Raw genomic sequence first — 18,685 nt, 5'->3', positions numbered from 1 at the left:
TTTTTTCACCAATGCACCCAAGAGAGAGAGGCTCCTTTGAGTTGTAAAGTACCCAGGCCCAAACACTCAGTCTGTTTTTGCCATTGTGAGAGGGTTGGGGAAGTGTGTGTTGGGGGTGTGGTTCCCCATTTTACTTGCCCTGCCTAAATCAGAGTGCTTCCCCCAAACGGCAGCCACGGCTTCATGAGCTGCTTGGATTCTGTGACCCGTTACTGAAGTCATGCCCTCGTTAACACTGTAAACACCACGGCCCTGTTCTTCAGTCCTACCGTCTTGTGAAACCCTCACCCTTACGAAAACCCACTTTCTGCTCCCCGTGCCTTCCCAGCCAGGCCGCCGAGGGCAGATGGAGACAGCCCTGCTACAGGGCAGACTGACTGCATCACCATCCACTCTCGGCGTCAACCCAGACTCTCAGCATCGACCGGTCTCCGTGCCTACAGTGTTTCTCTGATGAAAATTCACTCTTTTCACTCTTTGCAAAGACTGTTTCAACTTCTTTGCTCTCAGACCTCCAACTGCCTCACTTTTCCCCTCACTGCCCTACTGACCGTGTCTGTGATGTCACAGGAAGCATCTCTTGTCAGTTTTCCACCAGCAAACCTATACACTTCTGTATCTACAGCCAATCCTCCCATTGTAGTGAAAATTACAGAGCCTGAAACAGACAGAAACTGGAGAGGAATCTGCCTCTGAGAGCAGGAATTATACCCTTTGAGATTCGCCAGTTTGTGGCTTTTGCTTGAGGGCAGTCTAACACACAAGTAACTTGGGGCAGCAGAAAGCCTCAGTCCTACTAGTTTGAGGTGTCAGAGAAGTGAGTTGGAGCTGGTAGAGCACTCAGAAAGTGAAGGGGAAAGTTCTGGAAGGGAGGGAGATGCAGAAAGGATGAACATCCAAGTTTGTGTATAAAACCTGCCCAAATAACTGGCTGACAATTCAACTATACATACCCAAGGGTCTGGCAAAAAACAAAAAACAAAAAACTGCAGCTGGACACTGAAAGAATCCAGCAGAGATTTCCACTGCTGCCCATCAGTAGAGACAGAGTTTGGAACTTGAGTCCAGCCTACTTGGACTCCAAAATCACTGTGGATGGTGACTGCAGCCATTAAATTAAAAGGGGCTTGCTCCTTGGAAGAAAAGTTATGACAAACCTAGACATCACATTAAAAAGCAGAGACATCACTTTGCCAACAAAGGTCTGTATAGTCAAAGCTATGGTTTTTCCAGTAGTCATGTACGGATGTGAGAACTGGACCATAAAGAAGGCTGAGCACCAAAGAACCGATGCTTTTGAATTGTGGTGTTGGAAAAGACTCTTGAGAGTCCCTTGGACTGCAAGGAGATCCAACCAGTCAATCCTAACAGAAATCAATCCTGAATATTCATTGGAAGGACTGATGCTGAAGCTCAAGCTCCAATACTTTGGCCACCTGATGTGAAGAGTGGACTTATTGGGAAAGACCCTGTTGTTGGGAAAGACTGAGGACAGGAGAAGAGGGTGGCAGAGGATGAGACGGTTGGATGGTATCACCCAAATCCAAGGACATGAATTTGAGCAAACTCTGGGAGATAGTGAAGGAAAAGAAAGCCTGGCGTGCTGCAGTTCCTGGGGTCACAAAGAGTTGGACACGACTCAGCAACTGAACAACAACAAAAATAAAAATTACTCTTCTGAGAAACAAAACAATCCGGAGTTCACAGAATTCAGGGTACAGAGAGGTCTATTATAACAGCCTGCTCACTTTATCTAAGACACCATCCATAATAAAAAATTTAAACAAAATAAAACAAGAAAAACACCACTGAACTCCAAACTATTCTTGACTTCCACGTTCCTTGCCAAGACGGTTTCTTCCTTCTCCTCCCTCCCATAGCTAAACTTCTTGGAAGTGCTGTCTACACGAGCCGCTTCCATTTTTCCATCTTCCACTGAAACATGTCGTTACTTAATAATGTGGAGCCAACACTGCTCTTGCCAAGGCCCCGGATGATGTCCACTCCAGAAATACAAGCAGCTTTCTGGCCGTCGTCTCCTTTGCCTTCTCAGCAGCATCTGACACTTTAAGCCTCTGGCTTCGGTGACGCCGCTCTTGTGGTTTTTCTTCTACCTCTCAGGCTGCTCCTTCTTAGGACATTCCTGCTGGATCGTCCCACCACTAGGTGTTAGAGTTCCTCCCAAGTTTGCACTGCCTCATTCTCCTTCTCACTCTTCCTCTTTCTCTATATGATCTCATCAGTGTCCAAGGCTTTTGGCCAGTGACTCTCAAAGATCTGCAGACCAGAGTTTTTCATCTTTGGTACTACTGACATGTTGGGTGGGATAATTCTTCACTGTGAAGGGTGAGGATGCTTTGTGCACTGTAGAACGTTGGGCAGCGTCCCTGTCTCTACTCACTAGATGCCAGTAGCACCCCACACACTGCTGTGAGAGCCAAAAACCTCTCCAGACATCGGTAAATGTTCCCTGGGGAGAAAATGTGCCTTTGATTTTAGAACCATTATTCTAGACATTTATATTCAACTGCCTGCCTGCCATCTCCCTTCATATGTCTCAAAGGCACTTTAAACTTCACCTGTCCAAAACCAAATTATGATCTAAATGTGCATCGCTACGACTTAAAGACAAGACAAAACAAAACCCCAAGACAAACCTGATTCTCCTCTCCTGCCGCCTCTCTCAGTAACTATTTCCCTCAGGCATGTAGTTTAACAATCCCAGACCCCCGGAAGCATCTTTGACACTGTCCTTTTTCCTTTTTATGGAACCCTTGCCAAGTCCTTCACGTCTGCTCTGGAATTACCTCCTGGTTCATACACTTCTTTCACCCATGACACCACTGACCTGGTCCAGACTCCCAATACAGCTGTTCCCTAAAGCACCACAATAACTTTGTGACATCCTCTCTTCCTAATCTGGTATCTACACAAAAGAAAGAGCGATGCTCTTGAAATCAAAGCCTTACTGTGTCTTTGGCTATGCCTCTCAACTTGCAGGCTCTTAGTTCCCTGATAGGGATTGAACCTGGGCCATGGCAGTGAAAGCACCAAGTCCTAACCACTGGACCACAGAAAACTCCAAAAGCTTACTTTGTTAGCCCCTGTGATAAATATCCTTCATGTCTTCCCACGGTTCTCGGGACAAAGACTCAAGTCCTCAGCCTGGTCCACCTACAAGGCCCTGTGTGGTCTGGCCCTTGACAACTTCTTCACTTTATCCTTATTTCTTTCTCCAGTCATTGACCACACTGGCCTTCTTTCCATTCCTCCATGTGTCAAGATTGTCTTAGTCCATGGCCAGTTCATACACTGTTCCCTTTGCCTGGTAGCCCTGGTCTCTCTGCATTCTATCAATATGCTTAGTTTATTCCTACTTATTTTTCAGATGACTTCCAAGTCAAATTTGGGGCTCTTTGTTATAATTCTCAAGTATCCCATCCTTACACACACAAACCTATTGCAGTTCTTTATGTGGTTATTTATTTAAATGCTACTCTCATCAGACTGTAAACTTCACTGGGGCAAGGCAAGCATTTACTCTCTTGTTGTTGACCACTGTATACTTAAACCTAGTCCATAATAGATACTCATACATAATTTTTGAAGAAGTGAGTAAGGGAACTACAAGGATGGTCGAAGGTTGAGTGATGAAGATGAAAGGTATAGAGTTTGGTATAAGTTGGGTGTAAGTTGGAGTGAAAGAAACTTTCATGTGGGCTATGTTGTATCATGCTCAAGGGATCAGTGTGCTGGGCTTGGTGGTACTGGGCTGTGCTTGTAGCTCCGAGCAGGGAAATACATCTATGAAGGCAGTGGACAGGCCAGTGGGGAGGAAAATTACAGAGCCTAAGACTTGGGAGTTTCCAGGCTCTTTCCACCATGTTGACTGGGGACAATGTGGGTCTTCAAAATAACTTACTCATTAGGTTTGAGAGCAAGTTCCAGGAATTTTCTGGGCTACTCTAAAATGACCATAGGGCACTTAGTTGTATCCATCAAGACAAAAACAAGAATCAGATTGGTTTCCTGGAACTTGTTGCTAAAGATCATCTCTATGCAGTTTGAGTTTGGAAAAAAAATCATACTCTGTTGATAGTAATGAACTTCAAAGACTTCCCTGGATGAGAGAAACAGTCACACATGGTGGGCACCCTGAAGTTTAAATACTGGTACCTGCCTTGGGGGCTTCCACAGTGACTCAGTGGTAAAGAACCCGCCTGCAGTGCAGAAGATGCTGGTTCAATCTCTGGGTGGGGAAGATCCCTAGGAGGGGGGCATGGTAGCCCACTCCAGTATTCTTGCCTGGATAAGCCCATAGACAGAGGAGCTTGGTGGGATACAGTCCATGCGGTCACAAGAGTAGGGCAAGACTGAAATGACTTAGCACGCACACACGCATCTGCCTTGGTGTCAGCAGCAGGGTAAGCGGGCCAAGTTGAGCCTGTATGCCTGGGACCTTTCAGAGAACCACCCTCTCTACTTCCAAACCAGCTGCTGCTCTGAGGTTTGGCCTGAGGAGGCCTTGTTAGGGACTGTGACTCTTCATTAGCTTCTATTTTTCCACAGCTGCAGTTCTGATATTCATAAGCAATTTCCGCACCCCTCCCCGGCCAGGTCGTCTGGAGCTAGTCACGTGGAACAACAGTGCTAACAAAGGGGCCCATTCTTTCCAGCTGGAAAAACCAGGTCTCAGCCCAAGGCTCACTGATGACTCACCGGGTGACCTTGGGGAAGTCATTTACTCACGTTAATTAATCCTTATGACGCATTCCTGGCCTCTAGAAGTTCTTAACCCTGACCTGTTTTGGAAATGTCCCTTAGAGCCAAACAACTCCTCTTCTCAACATTACTTTTTACAAGATAGAGGCTTAGTAATGATATTTAGCAAAAAGCTCACATGTTAAGGGATAAGATTCAGGCACCATTTTAGACCTTAGCAAAGCTCTCATGTGATTAATTCTAAACACAGGAAAAGTATGATTATGGAAATAATCGGCTACATTAAAATAGGTTCTCTTTGTGGCAGATAAGAAGAGGGTGGAGGGACATTTCAAATGATTGTTTTTAAACTGAGATTTGAGCTACAAGAATTTCAAAAGATGACTTTTTTTTTTCTTTTTTGCATATATAATTTTATGCTCTGCAGGGATCACAGTGCAAAAATAAAACTGAAATATATTAACAGCTTTTAATGACTCCTCAAAGTGCATTTCCATTTATTACATAACTCACAGCTACCAATCTTCCCTAAAGGATTGCCCTGGAAGAGGATTTTGAGATATCCAGTCCAAAGACCTCACTATATAAACGAGGACATGGAAATTCAGAGAGGTGAAGTGATTTCCTTGAGGTCACACAGCTCACAAGTGGCAGAACCTACCTGAACCAAGATGCTGAGTCCAGTGTTCTTTCTGTTGCCCCAGACTGCCTATTCTTTCCAGAGACCTAACTCCCAATGAAGAGCTAGGGACTTGGACCAAAATAGGAGCATCATAGATGCTCATTGGAAACATTGATGAAAGATTTCTCTTGATGCATGTTGGTGAGGAAGTAAAATGTGCAGAGTGAAGGATTATGAGGTTAAAAAATGGACTGTGGGTTCCAGTGGGATCCTAGGGGGAAATCCCTTGCCCATCCCTCCACTTCCTACCTAAATTGCACCTAGACCAGCTCAAAAAGAAGGTATTTCCAGGGAAGAAGACCTCTTAGATGCCCTCAGCAATCTATTTTCAGGTTTAACTACTTCCACTCAAAGGATGGGGCATTAGTTTTTCCAGCAATACATGGTGATGGGGTTGGTTCTTATCTCTACTGTCATGAGGTTCTGACCAAGTGAGAAATGCAGATGCTCACTTCTCTGCCTTCCTTCTTAGTGGCTTCAGGAAGAATACTTCAGTGCCTGGGAGGGGCACTGACCCACACCTGCTCAGTCTCACTAGAGATCTCTGGCCCATGCAGTCCTGGGCACTGGCAAGGGGATTTTCAGGGATTACTTCCAATAAAACAGATCACTAAGAGTGATGAGGGTGCAAGCGACTCCAGAGAAGTTCAGAGAAATGGCAGGGGGAGGTGGCAGAGAGGAGGGGTTAAATATATGTGCTCTGCGGCCGCAGCATCTGGGTTCAGAGCCTGCCTGCCTTCGCTCCTCACTGGCTGAGTGGCTGTGAACAGGTTACCCTTCCCCAAGCTGCAGTTCCTTATCTGTAAAATGGAGAACTTGACCGAAGCTGCTTCAAGCCTGTTATAAGGATCCACTACGACAACGCATATTCAAAGAGTTTACTATGGCCCCTGCTGGCGTGTAGTAAGTGCCCAACAAATGGCAGCTCTAAGAGTTGCTGGGTTGGTGTAGTTAGTGGTTAGGAGTGCAGGCTGGGGAGTCAGCATCCAGATGCTGGCAAAATGCCCAGCGAGGAACTGCTCATAGTAAGTGCTCAGTAAACACTCAGAGCTAATTATTAATTCATATTTTAGTGAGACTTATACCAAATCAATGTGCGTGCTTGTCAGGAACTAGGGTTGACAGTTCAGTGTGCCTTTGGTGAAACAGGAAGGCAATCAAAGTTTGGTAGAAAATCTTGCAGTATGAGGGTCACCGAACGAGGGCAAGACAGAGTTCTTTGGTGATGCACCGTTGGGACTAAAAGTTTCCATGTTCCCTGCAAGAACTAGTGTTCAATAAGGATGAGATCAAGGGCAGCTGGAAAGGGAACACACGTCACGGAAGAGCAATATTCAGCCACTCTGTCATTCAACCATCCATTCGCTCATCCACTGAACAGGCTCTTTGTTGATATCTCTGGAACCCTGTTTAGCCCTTTATGTACATCGTCTTATTTCTCACACAACACTCTCAGATGGGCTTCCCATTTCTATAGATGAGATTCAGATGGAAGCGATGTGAAGGCAGAGGTGAGGTTTAAACACAGGATTCTTGGAAGTTTGGAAACGTGGCTCCTTCATGTGTGTGATTTGGGACCAGTCACTTCAACTTCGAGGCAAATAGATGGGGAAACAGTGGAAACAGTGGCTGGCTTTATTCTTCTGGGCTCCAAAATCACTGCAGATGGTGATTGCAGCCATGAAATTAAAAGATGCTTACTCCTTAGATGGAAAGTTATGACCAACCTAGACAGCACATTAAAAAGCAGAGACATTACTTTGTCAACAAAGGTCCATCTAGTCAAGGCTATGGTTTTTCCTGTGGTCATGTATGGATGTGAGAGTTGGACTATAAAGAAAGCTGAGCGCCAAAGAGTTGATGCTTTTGAACTGTGGTGTTGGAAAAGACTCTTGAGAGTCCCTTGGGCTGCAAGGAGAGCCAACCAGTCCATCCTAAAGGAGATCAGTCTTGGGTATTCATTGGAAGGACTGATGCTGAAGCTGAAACTCCAATACTTTGGCCACCTGATGTGAAGAGCTGACTCATTTGAAAAGACCCTGATGCTGGGAAAGATCAAGGGCAGGAGGAGAAGGGGACGACGGAGGATGAGATGACTGGATGGCATCACTGACTCAATGGATATGGGTTTGGGTGGACTCTGGGAGTTGGCGATGGACAGGGAGGCCTGGCGTGCTGTGGTTCATGGGGTCGCAGAGTCAGACATGACTGAGCAGCTGAACTGGACTGGCTTCAACTCTCCGTGTCTCAGGTTTCCCTTCAGTAAAGTGGGAACTGTGGCTTCTCCATTACGGAGTGACCACGAGGACAAAGCAAGGCGAGTTCACACACTCTGTACACTGTAAAGGCCTGCAGACATGCGAATCCTCGTAGCTGTCTGACCTTGGGACAGGTCAGACAGCTGTGAGAATCCTGGGAGTTCTATGGGGATTCTGAGCAGGGGTGGGGCCTCTCTGGTTTCCTGGCGGCCCTTTCTGGCTGAATGGGCTAGTATTTTGGGTGCCAATTTGCTCTAGGTCTCTTTCAATCTTCTCTCGGTGAGAAGCAGCCACTCTCCCCCGCAACCCTGAACCCTACCCAGAATGCGGCCACGTGAGACGCTGCCGTGATAGCTGGTGTGATGCTCTTGGCCTATTCTGGGGCACAAAAGGAGGCAGGAAGCCGGGGAGCTCCAGGGAGCACTGGGCCTGGCTCCACTGAGACGCACAGGCACTTCCGGCTTTTGAGTGGATGCAGGCTGCCCCCGGGGAACCCCTGGGTGCTGAGCACCCTGCAGGGAGCTACGGTAACCTGAGTACTCATCAAGGCTAAAGACTCCTCTGAGCAATCAGAACAGACGCCCTTGACTGTTCCTGGTGCTGTGATGATGGGCCTCTGAGAGGCGCTCACGGGGATCTCTCATGTTAACAGCCCTTAACTGAAACAAGAAAAAAAGAACAGAAATAACTTTGGCTTCTGATTACTTTCCCCACGTTTTTCCTATTTACTTTAGGGAAACAATTTTGAAATTTCAGGAAAGAAAAAATAAATATATATATAAAGAATCTGGCAAGCTGCCAACCTATGGAATCAGGGCTTAAATGAATATATGCCCTGCTTTACAGAACATTCCTGAAAAGTTGTGAGTTGTGTCCACCTCTTTGAGGTCCTATGGACTATAGCATGCCAGGCTCCTCTGTCCATGGGATTCTCCAGGCAAGAATACTGGAGTGGATTGCCATGCTCTTCTCTAGGGGATCTTCCCCACCCAGGGATCGAACCTGGGTTTCCTGCACTGAAGGCGGATTCTTTACTGCTGAGCCACCAGGGAAACAAAATACACCTAAAACAATACTGTATGTGTATTTGGGAGGTTACTGTTTAAAGGGAGACTGCAGAGAATTGTCCAGGAACATAAATCATAAATTGTCCCCTGATTTACAGCTTTCACAAATTTGGGCCTTCCTACTTTGGTTTCTAGAAACAGAACCCAGGTTCCTTTTCAGCCGACGCTTGGACAGCAGGGCCTGAGCAGGAGTGGCTGTAGACAGCGTGCAGCCCTCTCCTGAACGGAGTTCTGGGCTAAATATGTGGCCAGGGAAGGTAAAGGATTCATGCCTAACAAAAACGAAATACCTCCTTTATTCTCTCACATACTTAAACTCATTTGGCCAAAAGACATGTTTGCTCCAGGTCTGACCTGACACTTAGGGGTGCGTGTTGAAAGCTAGTATGTAATTCACCATCTGCTCCTTCGCTGGGGCTGTCGGTACTGTTCCAGAGGAGGCCACCTCAGGACCCGGCCCTGGAGTGGGAATGAAGCTGAACACAGGCCCCCGGTGACCCACGGGTCATGATGCAGAAGCAGGGAGTAAGCTTTCAGGGCTGTTTGTTCCACAGCATCACCTAGCCACAGCCCACCCTGTGCGACAACATCGAGACACTGGGTAAAGCAGAGGTGAGAGCCATCCTTCTTGGAGGATCTTCTCATTACTCTTCATCTCAGCAGTCACTGTTCCTACAACAGAGCTCAGGCAGTGACAGCAGAGGAGAAGAATTCATATCTGGAGCCGGTGCTATGGCATTGCAGGTTAGCGGCTGCTATTTAGAGCAGTACGTCTTCAGTGCACAGCTCCTCCCTCGAGACGGCACGTTGTACGAGGGCAGGACGACATCGGTCTTGTTCACTGCTTTAACCCTGGGGCTCAGCATAGCACCTAGCACACGATGGGTGGTCCAGAAGACAAATATGTGTTGGGTATGCTGAGCGGTCCAGAATGTGGGTGCTGAAATGAGACAGAGCTGAGCCTCTATGTTTTCAGTTAGAAACTGGGCATACAATAACACCTATCTCAATGTGTTTCTGTGAGGATTCAATGAAATAACGGATCAGGCACAGGGATAGTGCTTGGCGTGCAGTAACCACTCGCAAATGGTGGCTGATATGGTTACTTAGACTAGGAAGCTATAACATATCCAAAATATTTTCTGGGTGACAGAAAATTCCAAGCCAAGAAAATAAAACAATTCAGAATTGAATTGTGTGCCTCCCTCTAAAAAGACATACTAAAACCTTAACCCCTGGTACCTTCTGTGGAAATAGGGTCTTTGCAGATGTCATTAAGATGAGGTCACTAGGTTGTTTCCATGTCCGAGCTATTGCAAATAGTGCTGCAATGAACATTGGGGTGCATGTATCTTTTGGAATTATGATTTTCTTCAGGTAAAATAATAAAAAAAAAGATGAGGTCATTAAGGAGGTCTTTCACTCAAAATGGGGTTTCCCAGGTGGCTCAGCAGCAAAGAATCCGCCTGCTAATGCAGGAGACACGGGAGTCATGAGTTTAATCCCTGGGTAGGGAAGATCCTCTGGAGCAGGAAATGGCAACCCACCCCAATATTCGTGCCTAGAAAATTCCATGGGTAGAGGAGCCTGATGGGCTACAATCCATGGGGTCACAAAGAGTCAGACACAACTGGGTATGCACACACTCCATCGAAAACGACTGGTGTCTTTATGAAAAGAGGTGAAGATGGAGGCATACGGGGAGAAGAAGGCCATGTGGTGATGGAGGCAGAGGTTGGAGTGGAGTGTCTACAAGCCAAGGGATGTCAAGGACCACTGGCAAACTACAGGAACTAGTGGGAAGGACTCTCCTCTACAGATCTCAGAGAGACCTCAACTCTGTTGACACTTGTCAGACTCGCAGCCTCCAGAACTGTGGGACAATGAATTTCTGCTGTTTCCAGCCACTGTTTGTGGTCCTTTGTTACAGGGAAGCTAGTACACCAGCATCCAATTTTTGTGCAGTGCCCATGAGCAGGGGTGACCCTGATTTCCTCTCTGAACCTGTCTTAAAACAGTCTGTTGGGATTTTGTCAGGGCAAGTGCAGGAGAGGTTTCCTCCCACTGGCAAAGGCCTGTAAATGACAACACTGTCTCCACTTTTCATCAGGAGCCAGAAAATTCCCTTGAATTTTAGAATTCAGTTACACTGAGAAAGAAAAACAAAGATAACGCTCACTTAAGAGAATGCATTTTCTTGAGAAAAAGACTCTTAGCCCTTATCTCCCCCTGCAGAGGAGGGACCCTTAGAAGTTCCCTAAAATAGAAGTGAGAGAGGAAAAAAAAAAACAACCTAAACCCACTCAAAGAGACAACATTCATTTAGGCTTCCTGGCACCAAGTCCAACAAAAAAAGGAGGACTTAATTAAAGCAAGGTCAGTGACATCAGGCAAACCACCGAGGCCCGGCTCAGGAGGAGGGATGTGAACTTTCAGTTTGGGAACAAAGGCTCGCTGTTGCCACGGAACCACCATTCCGCACATTTTTGGCAGCAAGGAAACCTGGCCTCCGAAAGCACGCAAGAGGCTATTTTTAAAGGCTAGCAGCAGCCTCTTGGTCTCAACAGCGCAGCTGGAGAAAGTAGGTCGGAGAAGTCCCAGGGCCTGGAGGCCCAGCACCTGGCGAGGCAGAGGCTGAGGATGTGGCGAGGTAGCCGCCCTACTGGGAGGAATGTAAGCATCACGTTCTCCCCTGGTTCGTCCGCGGGGGAGTATGAATAAAGGGGCGGGGGACACCTATCTGTGGCAGGTCACTCACAAGCCTGCCTGGGTTTTAGTTTCCATCTCGAGGCACGTTTTGACTCTTAACCCACTGAACCATGGCTCACCTGCCGGCCCCCTGCTGTTGTTTCCCCTTGTCTCCCTCGGAGGCGGGCAGGTGTTCCCTCCCACCCTGAGATGGCCCCCTTTCCTCCTAGCCCTCCAAGATGACAGTAAGGGAGGGTGCCTGCCTTCGCAGTGAGGCATGAATGCGTGACCTGGAGTTCCGACCACGCCACTCGACTCCCGCAGCGGGGCTGGGGTGGGCGGGGCTTCCTTGAGGGTACCGCCTGCCTTGCCCCTGGCTTCACGCATCTAGCTTTAAGCAGCCAGCACAGTGCTGGGAAATAAGGAAGAATGGGACTTTACCTCTGATCCAGTGGAGTTTTTTGTTCTAGGCAGACTAGGAAAAAAAAAAAAAGAAAGAAAAGAGTATAATGGGGAACAATGGAGATGCGCTTAGAGGGTGGGGAGATGACGGAACAGGCAACCTCTGGATGGCTGTCATAGAGCCGCAGAGCTGGGCGGGGAGCCCCACTTTGGGGCACCTGGGCCCTTCCTTCTCACCCTCTCTCCTCTTGCTGCTGTTGGACAGTTTCCTTCAAGTAGACCTGAAGCATCTGGAGAGAAGGGACCATGTCCTCCACCTTCACTGATGGCCATGGGTCCCCCCAGTACAGCCCTATAAACATCGTGTCCACTTCAAAAGGGAATCTCTGAACAGACTGCTTTCTCTCCTCTGTGTGGGAATGGAGTGGTTGGGAAAAGGGCACTAGAAAATTTCCACTAGTATATCCAGCTCTGTGAGTGTTAAAAAGTTATAAGATGTCTCTGAGCTTGCTTCCCCATGTGAAAACTTTATCAGTAGAAGGTAGATCACATAGCCTGTAGAAATCTATGGGTCTGTGACATAATCTGGGCTTCCCTGATGGCTCAGTGCCAAAGAACCCGCCCGCCAAAGCAGGAGATGTGGGTTCGATCCCTGGGTTGGGAAGATCCCATGGAGAAGGAAATGGCAACCCACTCCAGTATTCTTCCCTGGGAAATCCCATGGACAGAGGAGTCTGGCAGGCTATAGTCCATGGGGTTGCAAGAGTTGGACACTTAGGTATTAAACAACAACAATGACATAATCTAGCAAGCCCTGAATGTTAGACCTAGAACGGTTGCAAGAGCATGAATTTACAGGTAGACAGACCTGGACTCGAATCCCAGGTCTTACCCTTATTCACTGTGCAACCTTAGCAAATTACGAAACTCACTGAGTGTCAGTTGCTCATTACTAAAACGGGGCTCAAGTTAATAGTTAAATCCATCTCATTAAGCCAATGTGAGCATTAAATAAAATAAGGTCACAAAGTAACCTCTTGAAAAATCTTAAACTGGAACATAAGATGTGTTTCTCAAATGAATGAATGTCAGTTTCTCTCTAAGAGACACAAAAATGCATGCTGTGGTTCCTAAGTAGGGTGACCACATATTCTGGTTTGCCTGTGTCTTGACACAATTATTTGTGTTTCCTTTCACTCTCAAACACTTACAGAACCGCAGGACCAGCCTATTAAATTCAATACTGCAAACATTTATTGGGAACCTAGCAGGCAGAGTCAGGGTCATTTTTTGGTGGCATCATTTGAACCCTTTCCCAGTGTAGCCTTTAAAGTCATTAATATGAACCCTACTAGCAACAAGCATCTGTGAAGTGCATAGTAGCACCAACAGTCTTTTGCTCTCTATGACTTTTGGGAACAATCTACAACATACCCTGTGCCAAACTCTGCAGAGTGGGTGTTGAATCCACACAGAGGAGGGAGCCTTCAAGGCTTTAAACCTACGAAACTCAGGCTTGTCTTGGCTCTTTGAAGGCCTGATCTTTGGCCTCAAGTAAGTCATGTCATTTTTACCGCAGTTGTGATAAGTAAAATGAAGAGAGAAAGAGAAGAAACCAGTATTTGTTTCATTCCTGCTACGGTCTGAATGTGTCGCTCCATACACTGAAATCCTAATGTCCAATGTGATGGTATTAGGAGGTGGGGCCTTTGGGTGGAGCCCTCCTGAATGAGATTAGTGCCCTTATGTGTGAGGCTCTGAAGAGTTCCCTAACCCCTTCTACCATGTGAGGATAAAAAGACAAGTCTACTACCAAAAGTGAGCCCTCATCCATGCCATTGACCATGCCAGTGCTCTGATCTCAAACTTTCAGCTTCCAGAACTGCAGAAATAAATTTCTCTTGTTTATAAGTCACCCAGTCTGTGGTATCTTGCTACAGCAGCCAGAATGGAGTAAGACAGCTCCCAGTGGGAGCATTTTATAAATGCTATACCATTTCCTCATCACCGTGAGCCTAGGAAGCTGGCACCATTCTCATTCACACCTGGGAGTACTGAGGGTCCTTGAGGCAACATCGCTGAGACAGGAAGTAGCCTAAGTAGTAAGGCAAGCAGGTAAGAGGTCATCACGCTTTCATATCTGTCTCGCTGAAGCTTCAGTAGATATCTGTAAAACACTAAGCCCCCTAATAGACAGGCTTCTATTAACATAGAGAAAAACTGGAATAAGTTTCTAAGTGTTCCAACTATTTTTTTTCTTCCTGGAATTTGCACATTATCATTCGCTGCTCTGATGTCTTTGATTATGAGATGCTTTTTGGCAGGATAAAACTGTTCGAGTCGAATTCCAAGGGTTGAGAAATTTCTCCATCTGTTCTCTTTGAATCAGGAGGATCATGATAAGGTGTAGAATAAGAAACTGAAAGAAAGTGTGGTTTTCATTTTTAAGAAAGCCTGTGTACACGGAAGGCTGGTGAAGAGTGTATTTCCATCACATCATTAGCTGAGTGAACAATTTATAATCCGGAGGGAAAAAAAGGCCCCATAGACGAAAATTTCAGCTGAAACTGACACCCCTGTTCAAATAGCAAATCACTTCAGAATCTGAAAATTCTAATTTTGCAACTCACAGACGCTTCCAATTAGAACGGGGAAGGTTAGTGTGGTTTCAGCTGTTACTTGAAAATATTAAAACATGCCAAGAAAACTCAGAGTTGGTACAAAGGAGTTTCTTTTTCTACTGAAATATGTACTCCTCCAAAAATAATAATCACAGAGACGTCAGGCCCCGTTTCCCCCAAGAAGTCACACTTAACACTCTTCACTTTCTTTTATGGCTGGGAACGTGGCACAGACCCACACATGCCTCCACTTTATAAAACAAACACCCGCCTTCCTGCCGTCTGGAAGGCCTTGAGTTAATCTGGGTCTGTGGGCAATAAGTTTTTGGAACGTGGCTCTGTTCTGACACGAACTGCTGATTTATCCAAGCAAATAATCATCAAACCTGAGAGTCTGAAACTGCTATACCTCTGACTCAGAGGCCCTGCCAATAAGTCGCTTGTTTACAGGTATGTGCAAGATTGGGAGAGAGAAACATCCTGTTTTTTCCGAAGCAGGTTGGAGAAGTAGCCAGCATATTTTTTTCCATTTGAGTCATAAATCTCTGTAGCCTCAGTTTGAGGAACAGGCTGGGAGCACGGAACCCTGTCGAGAAACAACAGGCCTCTAAGTCAAGGGCCAGCTGAAGCTGTACAAGCTCAGATCCATTTTATGCTAGCATGTAGGAGACGATTCTATGGGTAGACATCTGAGCCCTGTCTTGAAGCAATTTGTAAGCGGAAGATTCTGCCCACTTTAATTTGTTGTGTAAACAGTTCTGGAGTTATCACCACATATTAGTCATGAAAGCTGGAATCTGATAAAGAGAGCAGAATGCAGTTTTCAGAGAGGACAAAAGTTCACTGGGAAAACATATGTGCAAACCTCAGGGACCCTGATCAGTGGAAGCAAATGCAAGAGACAGCTAAGTGCCTGGAACCAAATGAATGAGAGAGCCACTCATCAGGTGTAATCAAGTGGGGATGAGGGGGTGTGTGTGGGGGGGACATTTAATTTAATTTATCATTTTGACCGAGTTTAGCCTTTAGATCTTGAGAAAACTCAAGATCAGGAATGTTCAAGGCCAAGAAAATATTTGCTCTGAGATGACTGGAAAACAACATATGTTTCTCTGGTCAGAAGAAAGTTCCAACTAGACCCACTCAATTCAAAGCCCCAGAGTTACGGTGAAGCTCGAGAGCAGAAGCTCAGATAGATTTAGGCTCAAATCTCAGGTCTTCTGATTAGTAGCCGAGTGACCTTGGCAAATGACTACATCTGAGCCTCAGTTTCTTCATCTGTAAAGTGGGGATAATAAAACATTCCTAATCAAGTTGCCTGAGACAATTAAAAGAGATAACATGTGGAAAGCAGTTAGTACAATGCCTGGCACATTTAGTAAGTGCTCAGTAAATGGAAGCTATTTCTGCAATTATTCTATGTAAACTATCCTAGAGAATCATTGCTATCCCAGGCTTACTATGGATAGAAAAACGTATTGAGTACGGATGAGAAAAGTTAACTTGATCCGATTATATAGGTATGAGCTATATGCTTGTGATATTACTTCTGTTTCTTGATTAGAATCCCTTGGGTCTATAGAGCTAAACCTCACACTGTTAGATGACAGAAATGTCAAGTGGGAAGCTTAATCATAACTTGTTTGGGAGACTGTGCTTACACTGGTGCCACTATGAAAAATTTGTACTGGTACACTGAGAAACATAGCAAGCCCAGCCTTTTCAAATGGTTGTTTAAGCTAAAGCACTCATTCATGAATTAATTCAATAATTATTTTTTGTGACAAGACCTGTTCTGGGCACTTGGAATGTTCATTTCAGTTAACAAAACAGGCAAAATCCTCTGTGCTTATGGAACATATATTCATCCATTCACTCAGTCATTCATTCTAGCATATGGGAACTGCCATACTAGGAGTTAAAGACAGGGAAAGGCAAAGCTGCAAAGCTGCATGAGACACACTGTCTGATAAGCTCCTTCAGAGCAGAGATTGATGGAGCACCTCTCTAAATAACTACCGGGTAACAATGGAGGAAGCTCATTAGTAGCCTAGTAGCGGAGGCCATTGTGGACAGACTTAGAGGAAGGAGCAAAATATTCTGAAAGCAAGAGTGTGGGGACACAGGGACCTCCCTGGTGGTCCAGTGGCTAAGACCCCGCACTCCCAAAGCAGGGGGCCCAGGTTTGATCCCTGGTTGGGGAACTAGATCCCTCATGCTGCAACAAAGATTTTGAATGCCACAATTAAAGATTCTGCATACTGCAACTAAGATCTGGTACAGCCAAATAAATACATAACTTAATTAATTTTTTTTTTTAAGTATGGGCACAGAGACTAAGGAGGGAGCAAGAGAAGAAGACATTTGGGATGATTTTAAAGAGTAAGCAGGAATTTGCTGTTGGGTAAGATGGGGAAGGACTTCACAGGTAGAACCCACCTGCCGATTCAGGAGACACAAGAGACGTGGGTTTGATCCCTGGGTTGGGGAGATCCCCTAGAAGAGGGCATGGCAACCCACTCCAGTATTCTTTCCTGGAGACTCCCATAGACAGAGGAGCCTGACAGGCTACAGTCCATGGGGTTGCAAAGAGTGAGACAAGACTGAAGTGACTTAGCACGCACACACAAAATAAGAAAGAGCATCAGGCAGAGCAAACAACCGCTGGTTTCTGTCAATTAGGGAAGCATTTGGTAGAATGTAAGATTAAAAGGAAGCATAAAATATAAATTACAGTAGCTTATTTCAGAAACTCATCTGTCATCAATCACCGACTAATTAAACTGGTTTTTATTTTGTTTCTAAACTAAGGCTAAGTAGAAAACAGCTTTTATTTTTCCCTAAATTCTCCCATCAGATGAGAACAGCTGAGTCGGCTCCAACTTGAGTTTGATTTCTGATGTTCTATTTACCCAGAGGAGGCTTTATGAAATTATGGTCCATGTGCTACCAATATAGTCTATAAATTTCATGCAAAATAATAAACTGTGGACAGTTTTAAGACAGAGATTCTTGTGCTCCACTCCTGACTCAATGAATCAGAACCTTGGGAAAGAAAGCTGGAGTCTGTAATTTCTTAAAGTGGACTCTTAGGACAAAAGTTTAAAACCAATGGCCTGGGAAGAGGTTTACTTTTAAACACTCCTCCCCTCCCCCTCATTTTTGGTTTGATCATCAAAATCATTTAATTGCCTATTTAATTGCTAGAATTATCTAGCCAGCACGTTACCTGATTTTCTCTACTGCTACTTGAATTCTAATTTAGTGCATCATCTTTGTCTAGAAAGAGAGAAGTTTCTCTGCTTGTCACTCCTGGTTACGCCCACTCCCACCCCCATATGAGCCAAGGAGGTTTACTCCAGCTTCATCTATTCTTCCGATCAGTGAAAGCGTTACCATGACAACCTCACATCCAAGTCCCTCCACTTGGCTGCACACGAGAAGCACAGCTGGCTCATGCCGGGTCTATTCTGCACCGGCAGGCAAGGGCAATCTATTGCCCTCACCACATATTCGTGGTGAGGACTGGACAAAGTTATTAACCCTTTGGAACCAGAGATTCTGGGAATGCAGGTCCTGATCTCATTGACAGGCCTGGATGTGGGGATAAAGTCATTTTGCAAATAATAAACTCTTTTCTTTAATTATCCAGGAACATGGAAACTCCTTGCAACTACATTTATGCCCCCAGCCTCGCTTTTAAATCCAGTTAAACTCCAGAGACAGTTATCAAGTTCCTACTATGTTCCAGTCCTGGGCAAGTCTTCCTGTTGAAAATTTTTAAAGGAATCCAATGTAATTTACATTAGTATTAAAAAATTAGGGCATAATGCATTTTAAACAAAATTAGAGTTAAAGCTCTTTGTTTTTCAGTAAGGAGCCATTAATAATAGAAGCTCACTCCTCAAAGATCTATTAGAAGTCATCAGGAAGATAAGACTCCAAGTTTCTTTTATCCTGTTTTATCCTGTTCTATCTACTGATCCTTCCATCCGTCCTTCCTTTCATCTAACAAGGAGTGTACCTAGGCTCTGTCCTGGGTGCTGGGTATGAAATGATGAGTTAAACAAATATGGCTCCTGCCCGTTGAATGCTTAGAGTCAGTCCAGTAGTGGAAGGACTCCTGAATAGCAAAAAGAAGGTGGCCAAGTCTAGGTTCTGTTCTCTTACAGTTTGTACAGCCTGGGGAGTCAAGCTCTGGATCCCTCATTTCCTCATGTGAACAGTATTGCCCTCTCTGTTTCA

At 45.5% G+C, this 18,685-nt stretch overlaps 1 protein-coding gene across 4 annotated transcripts in view; it reads right to left on the bottom strand.

The window, feature by feature from the left end:
* The window catches only part of ME3 (malic enzyme 3), a 221,800-nt gene that overhangs the window by 79,526 nt on the left and 123,589 nt on the right, over positions 1-18,685 (bottom strand). The gene's annotated exons all lie outside the window — the stretch shown is intronic.

The sequence above is a fragment of the Oryx dammah genome, unplaced genomic scaffold, assembly GCF_014754425.2.
Source record: "Oryx dammah isolate SB20612 unplaced genomic scaffold, SCBI_Odam_1.1 HiC_scaffold_15, whole genome shotgun sequence".
NCBI classification, from domain to species: Eukaryota; Metazoa; Chordata; class Mammalia; order Artiodactyla; family Bovidae; genus Oryx; species Oryx dammah.
The sequence above is the reverse complement of the archived record's forward strand: the minus strand, read 5'-3'. Positions and strand labels throughout refer to the sequence as shown.